General features: G+C 44.6%; 1 long non-coding RNA gene across 1 annotated transcript; it reads right to left on the bottom strand.

Annotated features, from left to right (window-relative positions):
- Positions 1-1,883: 1,883 nt before the first annotated feature.
- LOC126954670 (uncharacterized) lies at positions 1,884-14,263 on the bottom strand. The gene is made up of 2 exons (XR_007725689.1): positions 13,675-14,263; positions 1,884-9,731 (listed from the first exon to the last, which is right to left on the bottom strand). It is a non-coding gene; the product is annotated as an uncharacterized LOC126954670 (long non-coding RNA).
- Between the last annotated feature and the right edge of the window lie 60 nt (positions 14,264-14,323).

Below are 14,323 nucleotides of genomic sequence, written 5' to 3' on the forward strand. Positions count from 1 at the left end.
AATTTTCGTCCCCTATAACATCCAAGGAATTTTTTCATTGGGTCAAAATGTTTTTAAAACTGAGTCACATAGTCACACCTATGTAGGTGTCCACTGGCAATGGCTAATTCCTTGTGCCCTCTAGTATTAATAATTCTCTGATGCTAATCTCTAAAAGCATTAAAGATATTCAAAGAGGCCAGGAACTGTGGCTCATGCCTGTAAACCAAGCACTTTGTGAGGCCGAGGCAAGAGGATCCCTTGAGCCCAGGAGTTCAAGACCAACCTGGACAATATAGTGAGACCCTGTCTCTGTAAAAAAAAAAAAAGAAAAAAAAAAAATCGTAAAATTAAAAAAAAGAAAGTATTCAAAGAGCTTTTCACTGAAGATAGCTAACAATTGTCACCCTTTATCACTTCTGCTATAATTTTCATAATATACATGCCCTAACACAGTGACTCATAGTTGCCTTAATCAACTCTTCATCTAATTCTCACCTTCTTCTGTTTTCATTGTAGCAATTTTATCATTTGCATTACAAACATTTAGTATGCTGTCAATTTTTTAAAATAAAAAATAGGTTGGTGGGCATGGTGGCTCACACCTGTGATCTAAGCACTTTGGGAGGCCAGGGTGAGTGGATCACTTGAGGCCAGGAGTTCAAGACCAGCTTGGCCAACATAATAAAACCCTGTCTCTACAAAAAATACAAAAATTAGCCACGTGTGGTGCACGCTTGTAATCCCAGCTACTAGGGAGGCTGAGACATGATAATCACTTGAACCTGGGAGGCAGAGGTTGCAGTGAGCTGAGATTGTGCCACTGCACTCTAGCCTGGGCAACAGAGCAAGACTCTGTCTCAAAAAAAAAAAAAAAAAAAAAGGGAGGGGGCTGGGCACAGTGGCTCACGCCTGCAATCCTAGCATTTTAGGAGGCTGAGGCAATTGCATCACTTGAACCCAAAAGTTTGAGACCAGCCTGGGCAACGTGGCGAAACTCCGTCTCTACAAAAAAGTTTAAAAATTAGCCAGGCATGGTGGTGCATGCGTGTAGTCCCAGCTACTCAGGAGGCTGAGGTGGGAGGATCACCTGAGTTTGGGGAGGTTGAGGCTGCAGTGAGGGGTGATGGTTCACTGCACTACAGCATGGGTGACACAGTGAGACCCTGTCTCAAAAATAAGTAAAATAATTTAAAAATATATTTAGTATTGTCAATAGTATTGTCAGTAGTTCCCAATTTAGCATCGGGAAAAGAAATGCTAAGTAAAATAGCTTTGTGGGCCCATGGTGGCTCACTGTAATCCCAGCACTCTGGGAGGCTAAGGTGGGCGGAGCAGAGGTCAGGAGTTCGAGACCAGCCTGACTAACATGGCAAAACCCCGTCTCTCCTAAAAATACAAAATTTAGCCACACGTGGTGGCGTACCCCTGTAATCCCAGCTACTCAGGAGGCTGAGGCAGGAGAATCACTTGAACCCAGGAAGCGGAGGTTGCAGTAAGCCGAGATCACGCCACTTCACTCCAGCCTGGGTAATAGAGCAAGACTGTCTCCAAAAATTATTTTATGTATTTATTTGTTTTGAGACTGAGTCTCGCCCTATTGCCCAGGCTAGAGTGCAGTGGTGTGATCTCAGTTTACTGTAACCTCTGCCTCCTGGGTGCAAGCATTACTTGCACAATGCCAACAAATGCCAACAAATAAGGTAAATTAATTTCAGTGACTTCTAATTGCTGAAGAGAAATTAAAATATAATCATGGTGAAATAACTTTTTCTTTTTGACAGGATCTTGCTATACTGCCCAGGCTGGCTTCAGACTGCTGGGCTCAAGAGATCCATCAGCCTCAGCCACCTGAGTAGCTGAGATTACAGGTATGCACCACCACACCTGGCTCTGAAAGAATTTTTCTTTTTTTTTTTTTTTGAGATGCAGTCTCGCTCTTTCACCCAGGCTGGAGTGCAGTGGCGCGATCTCAGCTCACTGCAAGCTCTGCCTCCCGGGTTCACGCCATTCTCCTGCCTCAGCCTCCCCAGTAGATGGGACTACAGGCGCCCAGCACCTCGCCCGGCTAGTTTTTTTTTGTATTTTTTAGTAGAGATGGGGTTTCACTGTGTTAGCCAGGATGGTCTCGATCTCCTGACCTTGTGATCCGCCCGTCTCGGCCTCCCAAAGTGCTGGGATTACAGGCTTGAGCCACCGCACCCGGCCAAGAATTTTCTAAAGAGATGATATTTGAGTTGGGCTCTGAATAATTCAGCTAAGCAAAGATCTGGGCAGTTTTCCAAGAGAAAAAAACAATAGTAACAAGCACAAAGGCCCTGAAACGGAAATAGACTTGGCATTTTCAAGGGACTGAAGATCAAATGACAGGTACAAGATGAGATCAGAAGTAAGGTGTAGGATCTTGGAAGCCAAATAAAGATTTTGGATTTTATTCTGAGTATAAAATATAGCCATTGGTACAGGGAGTGGCAGTTATATTATCTGATTTATGATTTTATCTTACTCTGGCTGCTATGTAGAAAGATGCATTGTATCAAGAAGAGAGGCAGAAAACTAGTAAACCATTGGAGTTCAGATAAGAGATGTTAGTGGCTTTGACTAAGGTTGTGGCAGTACAAATCATAAGAAGAGATCAGATCTGGGATATATTTTGGAGGTACAGCCAATACGTCACTGTGACGGCCTGGCTATGAAGGGGAAGGAAAAGAGAAAACAAAAGTGACATCTGGTTTGGGGGCAGAGCAACTAATGATATAAATTGAGATAGAAAAGGTTTATAGTAAGGGAATGAGGGGTGGGAAAGAGCAGATTGGGAGTAAATATTAGTTGGATATAGATTCACTGGCTGGAATAAAGAGATCCAGTGGTTTAAACCAGATTAAAAGTTCTCTTTCACGTAACAAAAATATAAGCAGTCTAGAGCTAAAATGTATGCTTCAGGTATTCAGAACCTACACTCTTTCTATTATTGCTCCCCCAACCGTAGAGCAGTGCTTCTCAAACTGGTTGTGCATGGTCCACCCAATGCTGCACTTCTTTGCATGGTCAAAGATAGTTCACCACCACATCCATTGGGTTAATGTTCCAGCTAGAGGAGGATGAGGAGGGGAGGGAGATATGGAGGGTCGGCCTCATTATTTAAATGTTTTGTCATAGAAACAATGTGTTTGTCATAGAAGCTGTACATATCCCTTCCATTTCTTATCCCCTTAGCCAGAAGTTAGTCACAAGACAATACCCAAAGGAGGCTGCACAATGTAGTCTTCATTTGGGACAATATCTTCGCAGCAAAATTTGGGGATTCTTTTACTAGAGAAAGAACATATATGGTTCATGGGGTCAGCTGAAAGTCACTGCCACAGATGAAACTCAGTAATTCAGCTTTTGGCTGTGATGATTTTGAGATGCCTGCTAGGCAGCCAAGTGGAGATCTTTAGTAGAGAGTTGGATAGAAATGTGTGGAGCTAAGGTTTCATCATAAAAGGAAATATAAATTAAGAGCCAATCAGTGCCAGGCATGGTGTCTCATGCCTGTAATCCCAACACTTTGGGAGGCCACAGCAAGCAGACGGCTTGAGTCCAACAGTTCGAGACCAGACTGGCCAACATGGAGAAACCTCGTCTCTACTAAATGCAAAAATTAGCTGGGATGCCTGTAATCCCAGCTACTCAGTGGCTGAGGCACGAGAATTGCTTGAACCTGGGAGACAGAGGTTGCAGTAAGCTGAAATGGCGCCACTGCACTCTAGCCTGGGAGACAGAACAAGACCCTGTCTCACAAAAAAAAAAAAAAAAAAAAAAAAAAAGGCCAACCAAATGTAGATGGTATTTGAATCTTTGGGACTAGGTAAAATCACTTAGGGAGAGAGTGAAGATACAGAAAAGAAGTCACAGGACTAGGACTTAGGGTGATGCAATACTTAGAGCTCTGGTAGAGGAAGAGGAGCCAACAAAGTAGACTGAGAAGCAGCAGCCAGTGAAAGAAGAAAATGTCTTCGAAGCCCAGAAAAGAAAGCAAATCTCCGAGAGCCGGGGTTCAACATCAAATGCTGCTAAGTCAAATCGTGGGGATGGAAAATTGAACATTTTGGCAGAAATTATTAGTGGGTGAACTTAATAAAATGTGTTGGTGGAGTGATGGGCATGAAAATCCACCAGAATAGTTAATGAAAGAAATCAGGATAAGGAAGGAAAGAAAGTACAAGTAATTGGAAGTTTTACAATCAAAAGGAGCAGAGAAATGGAGGTAGTCTCTTGAGTGAGATATGGGTCTAGGGTGAGGGAACAGCTTTTTATTGTTGTTGTTTGAGACAAGGTCTTGCTCTGTCACCCAGGCTAGAGTGCAGTGGTGGCATCATAGCTCATTGCAGCCTCAAACTCCTTGGTTCAAGTGAACCTCCTGCCTCAGCCTCCCAACTAGCTGGGATCACAGGTGCACACCACCATGCCAAACTAATTTTTTTTTTTTTTGTAGATATGGAGGTCTCAGTATGTTACCCAGGCTAGTCTGGAACTCCGAGGCTCAAGTGATCCTTCCAACTCAACCTCCCAAATTATTGAGATTAAAGGCAATCTCTGAATATTCTCTTCATGAAAACCTGGCATCTCCTATCAGCACTGATGCTCCCGCTGCCCTCTCAAAGGGGAGCTATATTTTTTTCCCCAAATGTTATACAAAGAATGTAGAGGTAGCATAAGCATTATCTGTTACTTATTTTGGCTGCCAGGCTGCTATTCTTCTGTCTTCCCTAAAACTCTCCAACTTGTTTGGAGCTCATGCTGGCAGAGTATTCCACATGATATCCTATCTTTCAGTGGTCCACTGTGTATACCTCTGTATCAGTCTTCCTCACTCCTTGAAGATTTTAGCACTGAACTCTGCCTCTCTTTTCAATAATCTTCCTGTTGTGACTCTTGGTGATATCAATATCTAAGTAGGTAATACTTCCAATACTCGGTCCCCTGACCTATCCTCCAATAATCTTGTTTTCCATACAACTGCAGCATCCACTCCCACTGGCTTACCTTAGGCCCATAATTTCTTTTTTGCTTGTATACTTTTTTTTTTTTTTTTAATATAGAGACAGGGGTCTCACTGTGTTTCCCAAGCTGGTCTCGGACTCCTGGCCTAAAGCAATCCTTCCGCCTTGGCCTCCCAAAGTGCTGGGATTACAGGTGTGAGCCACTGCAAGTGGTCTTGCTTGTATACCTCTACCAGAATTTTTAAAAACTATAAACTGCCTCACACAATTCTTTACCTTTCTAGCAGTGCAATGCAAAGCAATCTTGATGCTGTCCATTAACAAGTATTCATATATGTCCCTCCCACTCTAATCACTTGCTCAACTAATCAAACCATTGGTGCCATTTAATTCTGCTTTATCTCTATTTGGCAAAAACAAACATCAGACAAGGGAAACTAAGCTCTGATTTGTACCTTTTCACCTAAACTAACTTGGCTCTATCTGTAAACAAATCTTTGGGTAAAGCCACTAGTGACAGCAATGTCACAATGCAGAAACAGCAAGATATTTTATAAGACTTGCAAACAAAACTAGAGAGCTCAAAGCATAAAGATAACTACAATCCCAGCTGCTTTCCAGAGTGTCTAAATCAGTGTGATTAAACAGCTTGGAAATTTGGGAAAATGGGTCTGAGTTCTGCCAAAGCTTCTCACATTTTAAGTTGGCATTTAATATGTTTCCAGGTGTAGGTTTAATATCCTTGACAAAAATAGAAAATATTAAAGATTGCATAAGATGAAGTGGGAAAAATGGTTCATTATAAGGTCTGATATACCAAAGTTGAACTGCTTTATTGAATAAATCTTGTAAATTTTATAAGTTCCTTTTAAAAGAATCAAATTCGCTGATTTACATGGCATCTTCTGTTGGAATTCAGAACTTCTCAATAGGCCAAAATGTCCTGATTCTAACTCTAAACTTCAGCCTTAACAAAAATACATATTAAATGGGTGGCAAGACAGATTTGAGGATTCTTGATTCATCATTATAGGGGACTTACCCAAAACTCAAATGCAGTTTATCTCTTTGTTCGGCACTCAGGAGAATTTTACCCTTGGTAATGGATCACTGTATGAGTCAATTTTCATGCTGCTGATAAAGACATACCTGGGCAATTTACAAAAGAAAGAGGTTTATTGTCCGGTGTGGTGGCTCACGCCTATAATCCCAACACTTTGGGAGGCCGAGGTGGATGGATCACGAGGTCAGGAGATTAAGACCATCCTGGTTAACATGGTGAAACCCCATCTCTACTAAAAAACCAAAAAAAAACAAAAAAATAGCCAGGTGTGGTGACAGGTGCCTATAGTCCCAGCTATGCGGGAGGCTGAGGCAGGAGAATGGTGTGAACCTGGGAGGCAGAGGTTGCAGTGAGCCGAGATCATGCCATTGCACTCCAGCCTGGGCAACAGAGCGAGACTCTGTCTCAAAAAAAAAAAAAAAAAGAAAAGAAAGAGGTTTATTGGACTTACAGTTCCACGTGGCTGGGGAGGCCTCACAATCCTGGTGGAAGGTGAAAAGCATCTCTCACATGGCGACAGACAAGAGAAGAGAGAAGTAACTCCCATTTTTAAAACCGTCGGATCTTGTAAGACTTATCCACTAACATGAGAACAGCACGGGAAAGACCCATCCCCCATGATTCTTTTTTTTTTTGAGACTAAGTTTCACTTTGACGCCGAGGCTGGAGTGCAGTGGTGTGATCTGGGCTCACTGCAACCTCCGCCTCCAGGTTCGAGTGATTCTCATGCCTCAGCCTCCCAAGTAGCTGGGATTACAGGTGCCCGCCACCGCGCCTGGCTAGTTTTTGTATTTTTAGTATAGATGGGGTTTCACCACATTGGCCAGGCTGGTCTCAACTGCTGATCGCAAGAGATCTCCTGCCCTGGCGTCCCAATGTGCTGGGATTACAGGCATGAGCAACTGCGTCCAGCCCACATGATTCAATTACCAGGTCCCTCCCAGGACACATGGGTTATGGGAGCTATAAGACTTGGGTGGGGACACAGAGCCAAACAATATCATTCCACCCCAACCCCTCCCAAATCTCATGTCTTCACATTTCAAAAGCAATCATGCCTTCCCAATAGTCCTCCGAAGTCTTAACTCATTTCGGCATTAACTCAAAAGTCCACAGTCCAAAGTCTCATCTGAGACAAGACAAATCCCTTCTGCCTATGAGCCTGTAAAATCAAAAGCAAGTTATTTACTTCCTAGATACAATGGTGGTATAAGCATTGGGTAAATACAGCCATTCCAAATGGGAGAAATTGGCCAAAACAAAGGGATTACAGGACTCATGCAAGTCTGAAATCCAGCAGGGCAGTCAAATCTTAAAGCTTCAAAATGATCTCCTTTGACTCCATGTCTCACATCCAGGTCACACTGATGCAAGAGGTGGATTCCCATGGTCTTGGGCAGGGTAAAGCCTCCCTCTGGGCTGCTTTCACAGGCTGGCATTGAGTGTCTGCAGCTTTTCCAGGCACACGGTGCAAGCTGTTGGTGGATCTACCATTCTGTGGTCTGGAGGACGGTGGTGCTCTTCTCACAGCTCCACCAGGCAGTGCCCCAGTGGTGACTTTGTGTGGGGGCTCTGACCCCACATTTCCCTTCTGGCACTGCTCTAGCAGAGGTTCTCCATGAAGGCCCCACCCCTACAGCAAACTTCTGCCTGGGAATCCAGGAATTTCCGTGTATCTTCTGAAATCTAGGTGGAGGCTCCCAAACCCCAATTCTTGACTTCTATGTACTCGCAGGCTCAATACCACATGGAAGATGCCAAGGTTTGGGGCTTCCACCCCCTGACGCAACAGCCCAAGCTCTATGTTGGCCCCTTTCAGTCACTGCTGGAGCAGGTGAGATGCAGGGAACCAAGTCCCTAGGCTGCACACAGCATGGGGACCCTGGGCCTGGCCCATAAAACCACTTTTTCCTCCTAGGCCTCTGGACCTGCGATGGGAGGGGCTGCCATGAAGACCTCTGACATGTCCGGGAGGTATTTTCCCCATTGTCTTGGGTATTAGCATTCGGCTCCTTGGTACTTACGCAAATTTTTGCAGCCAGCTTGAATTTCCTCTCGGAAAATGGGATGTTCTTTTCTATCACATTGTCAAGCTGCAAATTTCTCAAACTTTTATGCTCTGTTTCCCTTATAAAACTGGTAAAACTGAATGCCTTTTTTTTTTGAGATGGAGTCTCAATCTGTTGCCCAGGTTGCAGTCAGTGGCATGATCTCGGCTCACTGGAACCTCCACCTCCTGGGTTCAGGCGATTCTCCTGCCTCAGCCTCCCAAGCAGCTGGGACTACAGGCGCACACCACCATGCCTAGCTAATTTTTGTATTTCTAGTAGACACAGGGTTTCACCATATTGGCCAGGCTGTTCTCGAACTCCTGACCTCTTGATCCACCCTCCTCAGCCTCCCAAAGTGCTGGGATTACAGGTGTGAGCCACCGCACCCGGTCAAAACAGAAAGCCTTTAACAACACCCAAGTCACCTCTTGAATGCTTTGCTGCTTAGAAATGTCTTCCACTGGCCAACATAGCAAAACCCTGTCTCTACTAAAAATACCAAAAATTAGTCGGGCATGGTGGCGGATGCCTGTAATCCCAGCTACTCGGGAGGCTGAGGCAGGAGAATTGCTTGAACCCAGTGAGCCGAGATCCCACCACTGCACTCCACCCCAGGCAACAGTGCGAGACTCCATCTCAAAAAAAAAAAAAAGAAAAAAGAAATGTCTTCCACCAGATACCCTAAATCATCTCCCTCAGGTTCAAAGTCCCACAAATTTCTAGGGCAGGGGCAAAACATCACCAGTCTCTTTGCTAAAACATAACAAGAGTCACCTTTGCTCCAGTTCCCAACAAGTTCCTCATCTCCATCTGAAACCACCTCAGACTGGATCTTATGTTCATATCACTATCAGCATTTTTGTCAAAGCCATTCAACAAGTCTCTTGGAAGTTCCAAACTTTTCCACATTTTCCTGTCTTCTTCTGAGCCTTCCAAACTGTTCCAATGTTTGCCTGCTACCCAGTTCTGAAGTCACTTTCACATTTTCAGGTATCTTTTCAGCAACACCCTACTCTACTGGTACCAATTTACTGTATTAGTCCATTTCCATGCTGCTGATAGACATACCCAAGACTGGGCAATTTACAAAAGAAAGAGGTTTATTTGGACTTACAGTTCCACATGGCTGGGGAAGACTCACAATCATAGTGAGGGCAAGGAAAAGCAAGTCACATCTTACATGGATGGCAGCAGGCAAAGAGACAGAGCTTGTGCAGAGGAACTCCTTTTTTTTTTTTTTTTTTTTTTTTTTTGAGACACAGTCTTTCTCTGTTGCCCAGGCTGGAGTGCAGTGGTGCAATCTTCGCTCACTGCAACCTCCTTCTCCCAGGTTCAAGCAATTCGCTCTGCCTCAGCCTCCCTAGTAGTTCATATTACAGGTGCCCACCACCATGCCCAGCCAGAACTCTTTTTAAAACCATCAGATCTCATGAGACTTATTCACTATCACAATAACAGCACAGGAAAGTCTTGCCCCCATGATTCAATTACCTTCCACTGGGTTTCAAGATGAGATGTGGGTGGGGACACAGCCAAACCATATCACAGCTACTCTGAAAGCTGAGCTGGAGGGTCACTTCGGCCTGGGAGGTTGAGTTTGCAGTGAGCCGTGTTCATGCCAATGCATTCCAAACTAGGTGACAAAGTGAGACACTGAGAAAGAAAGAAAGAGAAAGAAAAGAGAGAAAGAGAGAGAGAGAAAGAGAGAAAGGACAGACAGAAAGACAGAAAGAGAAAGAGAGAGAGAGAAAGAAAAAGAAAGAAAGAAAGAAAGAAAGAAAGAAAGAAAGAAAGAAAGAAAGAAAGAAAGAAAGAAAGAGAGAGAAGGAGGAGAGGGGAGGAGAGGAGAGGAGAGGAGAGGGGAGGAGAGGAGAGGAGAGGAGAGGGGAGGAGAGGAGAGGGGAGGGGAGGGGAGGGAAAGGCTTACATTTTACCCAAACAAAACCTTATTATGATTGATATGGTTTGGCTCTGTGTCCCCACCCAAATCTCATCTTGTAGGTTCCATAATTCCTACAGGTTGTGGGAGGGACGATAACTGAATCATGGGGACAGGTCTTTCCTGTGCTGTTCTTGTGATAGTGAATAGATGGTTTTAAAAATGGGAGTTTCCCTGCACAAGTTCTCTCTTCTCTTGTCTGCCGCCATGTGAGACATGCCTTTCATCTTCCTCCATGATTGTGAGGCTTCCCCAGCCATGTGGAACTGTAAGTCCAATAAACCTCTTTCTTTTGTAAATTTCCTACTCTTGGGTATGTCTTTATTAGCAACATGAAAAAGAACTAACACAGTAAATCGGTACCAGTAGAGTGGGGCACTGCTAAAAAGATATCCAAAAATATGGAAGCAACTTTGGAACTGGATTAATAGCCAGATGTTGCAACAGTTTGCAGGGCTCAGAAGAAGACAGGGAAATGTAGGAAAGTTTGGAACTCCCTAGAGGCTTGTTGAATGGCTTTGACAAAAATGTTGATAATTATATGGACAATGAAATCCAGTCAGGTGGTCTCAGATGGAGATGAGGAACTTGTTGGGAACTGGAGCAAAGGTGACTCTTGTTATGTTTTAGCAAAGAGACTGGTAGCATTTTGCCCCTGCCCTAGAGATTTGTGAAACTTTGAACTTGAGAGAGATGGTTTAGGGTATCTGATGGAAGAAATTTCTAAGCAGCAAAGCATTCAAGAGGTGACTTGGGTGCTGTTAAAGGCATTCAGTTTTTAAGGGAAACAAAACATGAAAGTTTGGAAAATTTGCAGCCTGACAACATGACATAAAAGAAAATCCCATTTTCTGAGGAGAAATTCAAGCTGGCTGTAGAAATTTGCATAAGTGAAAGGATCTGAATGTTAATCACCAAGACAGTGGGGAAAATGGGCATGTCAGAGATCTTCGTGGCAGCTCCTCCCATCACAGGCCTGGAGGTTTAGGAAGAAAAAAATGGTTTTGTGGGCTGGGCCCAGGGTCCCTCTGCTATGTGCAGTCTAGGGACTTGGTGCCTTGTGTCCTAGCTGCTCCAGCTGTAACTAAAAGGGGCTGAGGTATAGCTTGGGCTGTTGCTTCAGAGGGTGGAAGCCCCAAGCGTTGTCAGCTTCCACTTGGTGTTGAGCCTGTAGGTGCACAGTAGTCAATAATTCAAGTTTGCGAGTCTCTACCTAATTGATATAAAAAGCAGATAAACAGACCAGGCATGGTGGCTCATGCCTGTGATCCCAACATTTTGGGAGGACGAGGCGGGTGGATCACCTGAAGTCAGGAGTTTGAGACCAGTCTGGCCAACATGGCAAAAACCCCGTCTCTACTAAAAACACAAAAATTAGCATGATGTGGTGGTGCACACTTGTAGTCCCAGCTATCTGGGAGGCCTAGGCAGGAGAATCTTTTGAACCTGGGAGATGGAGGTTGCAGTGAGCTGAGATGGCACCATTGCATTCCAGCCTGGGTGACAGAGCAAGACTGTCTCAAGGAAAAAAACAACAACAACAAAAACAAAACAAAAAAAACCCAGATAAACAGAGAAAAGTTGAACTGCCATTAGAGGAAGATGGGGAGATGTGGGGACCCAGAGCCTTGTCTTTAACTTCCTACTCCTTTTTTTTTTTTTTAATTCTCTATCCTCACAGATTTCTTACACACTACCAGAGGATTTAGGGTTACATGAAACATGATTTGAAAATAACTAGCCTACCTTGGCAGTTCTCAAAGTTTGTGGTATCAAGACCCCTTGGCATGTTTAAAAATTGAAGAGTCAAACAAATTTTTTTCATGTGGATTGTAACTATTGGTATTTACCATATTAAATATGAAAACTGATTATATATAAAAGATTAATTCCTTAAAATTGACAATAAGCCCATTACGTGTTAACATAAATAGCATATTTAAATGAAAAATTACTATATTTTAAAAACAAAAAATAAGATTGGCATTGTTTTACATTTTTGTAATCTCTAATATCTGACTTAAAAAACAGCTTAATTCTATCTGCTTTGATAGCACATTATAATCTCCACAAAACTTTATTGCACACTTGTGAGAGAAAAAGAGTTAAAAAAGCAAGCAACACATGAAAACGTTTTGACCTCATGGATCCCAGAAAGAACTACGGAGATTGTCTACAGTCCCCAGCTCACTTTTGGAGAACCGCTGTCCTAAATCCAAAGGTCCATTCTAGCTGGCACTGATAATTGATTTAATTTCTGAAATCCTATTAACCATTTTGAAGAGTCTGATTCTACCAAAATACTAAAAAAAAAAAAAAAAAAAAAAATGTGAGGTGAATACTAAATAGAAAAATTTTGAATTCAAAATGAAGGGACTAATCATAGATAAGTGGTTTTTATTACAAAGCAAATTGTATTAGGTAACTTAAATCTACATATGTCCCAAGTTCAAAAAGATGCCCTACTATAGCACTTATGTACTGCAATTACTTTATATATCTCTTCCACTCAACCTGTCAGCTTTGCAAGAAGGCAATAAGTCTTTCTTGTTTGGTTATTTTTTTGAGACGGAGTCTCGTTCTGTTCCCCAGGCTGGAAGGCAGTGGTGCGATCTCGGCTCACTGCAACCTCCGGCCCCCGAGTTCAAGCAATTCTCATGCCTTAGCCTCCTGAGTAGGTGGGATTACAGGTGCCCACCACCTTGCCCGGGTAACTTTTTGTATTTTTAGTAGAGGCGGGGGGGGGGGTTTCACCATGTTGGCCAGGCTGGTCTGGAACTCCTGACCTCAGGTGATTCACCTGCTATGGCCTCCCAAAGTGCTGGGATTACAGGCGTAAACCACCGTGCCCGGCCAAAGGAATTGAGTCTTAATCCCTTTTGTATCTTCAGCCTTTAGGATAACGTCTGACACACAACAGGCATTAAATATTTGTTGGATGAATGAACTGAACTGCATAGAATGTAGAAAGCCTACATATTACTGGCCAAGCACCGTGGCTCACACCTGTAATCCCAGCACTTTGGGAGGCCGAGGCGGGCGAATCACCTGAGGTCAGGAGTTTGAGACCAGCCTGGTCAACATGGCAAAACCCCATCTCTATTAAAAATACAAAAATTAGCCGGGCATGGTTGTGGGAGCCTGTCGTCCCAGCTACTCGGGAGGCTGAGGCAGGAGAATCGCTTGAATCCGGGAGGAGGAGGTTGCGGTGAGCGGAGATCTCGCCACTGCACTCCAGCCTGGGCTTCGAGAGGGAGACTCCGTCTCAAAACAAACAACAAGCCAGCCTACATATCCTGCTACATGTGCTACAATCCACAGCAAACTGTTTCATCCACATTCAACGACTTTCTTGAAGTCGCCATCATGATCCTATCAAGAAAACCGTGACTTATATGGTATTTTAATGTGCCTTTATAAATTACTAATCATTTTCTTCATGATGTATGTTAAAATGGCTTACGTCACCTGATGTAATCCTTAATGAGGGAAATAAAAGGCCATGACTATGCCTGGCTTTTTTTTCTTATATCTTAGATTTGAGGTTTAGTTAAAAAGACCTCGAAGTGGCGAAAGAAAGGAACAGAAATGCCCTCCACATTAAAAATGAGCAGGCTCCATAGGTTAATTGTACTCTTCCTCACGCACGGCACTTACATGTTGCATACTCTCTGCTCCACAGCATGCACAGACATCCCAAATCCCGGACTGGGCCTGAGGAACATCTCTGCAAAGAGCAACGGGAGGGCGTGGGGGTCCCGCCTCTCCCGCCAGGGACCAGGGAGTGGACACTCACTGGTCCAGTCATGAGGAACTCAGCATCCTCCTGACGGGAGGCGCCTCTTTCCCAGAAGCGATGGGTCTGGAGGAATCTGACTAAACCTTGGGTTGCCGGCCCGGAAGGCGTGGTTGACCCAGGGGCCTCGAGGTTGTGGGCGAGGATAATCCGCCACCGGGACCGACCTGCAGAGTCCAGGGGACCGAAACCCGAGGGCTGCGCTCCAGGGTGCTGAGGCGACCGGAAAGGCGGCCAGGATCTTCCGGTCGCCAGGCCCACCACCCACCCAGTACCCGCGCAGCCCTGAAGCCTGGCAGACGCGGACCGCACGCGGCCTTTGCTTCGGCCAGGACAGGGCGGCGGGGAGACGGCTGCTAGACAACAAGTCTTGACCCCTCGACCTCCGGGTAGGCGAGCAAAGGGCCTACACCTCCGATTGCCCCAGTCCCCTGGTCCAGCGGACACGCCACGCACGCAGTCCCGCCCAGCGCCGCTCGCGGTAGGGGCGGAGCGGCTGAGCTGGCCCAA

Source organism: Macaca thibetana, chromosome 5 (genome assembly GCF_024542745.1).
Source record: "Macaca thibetana thibetana isolate TM-01 chromosome 5, ASM2454274v1, whole genome shotgun sequence".
Lineage (NCBI taxonomy): Eukaryota > Metazoa > Chordata > Mammalia > Primates > Cercopithecidae > Macaca > Macaca thibetana.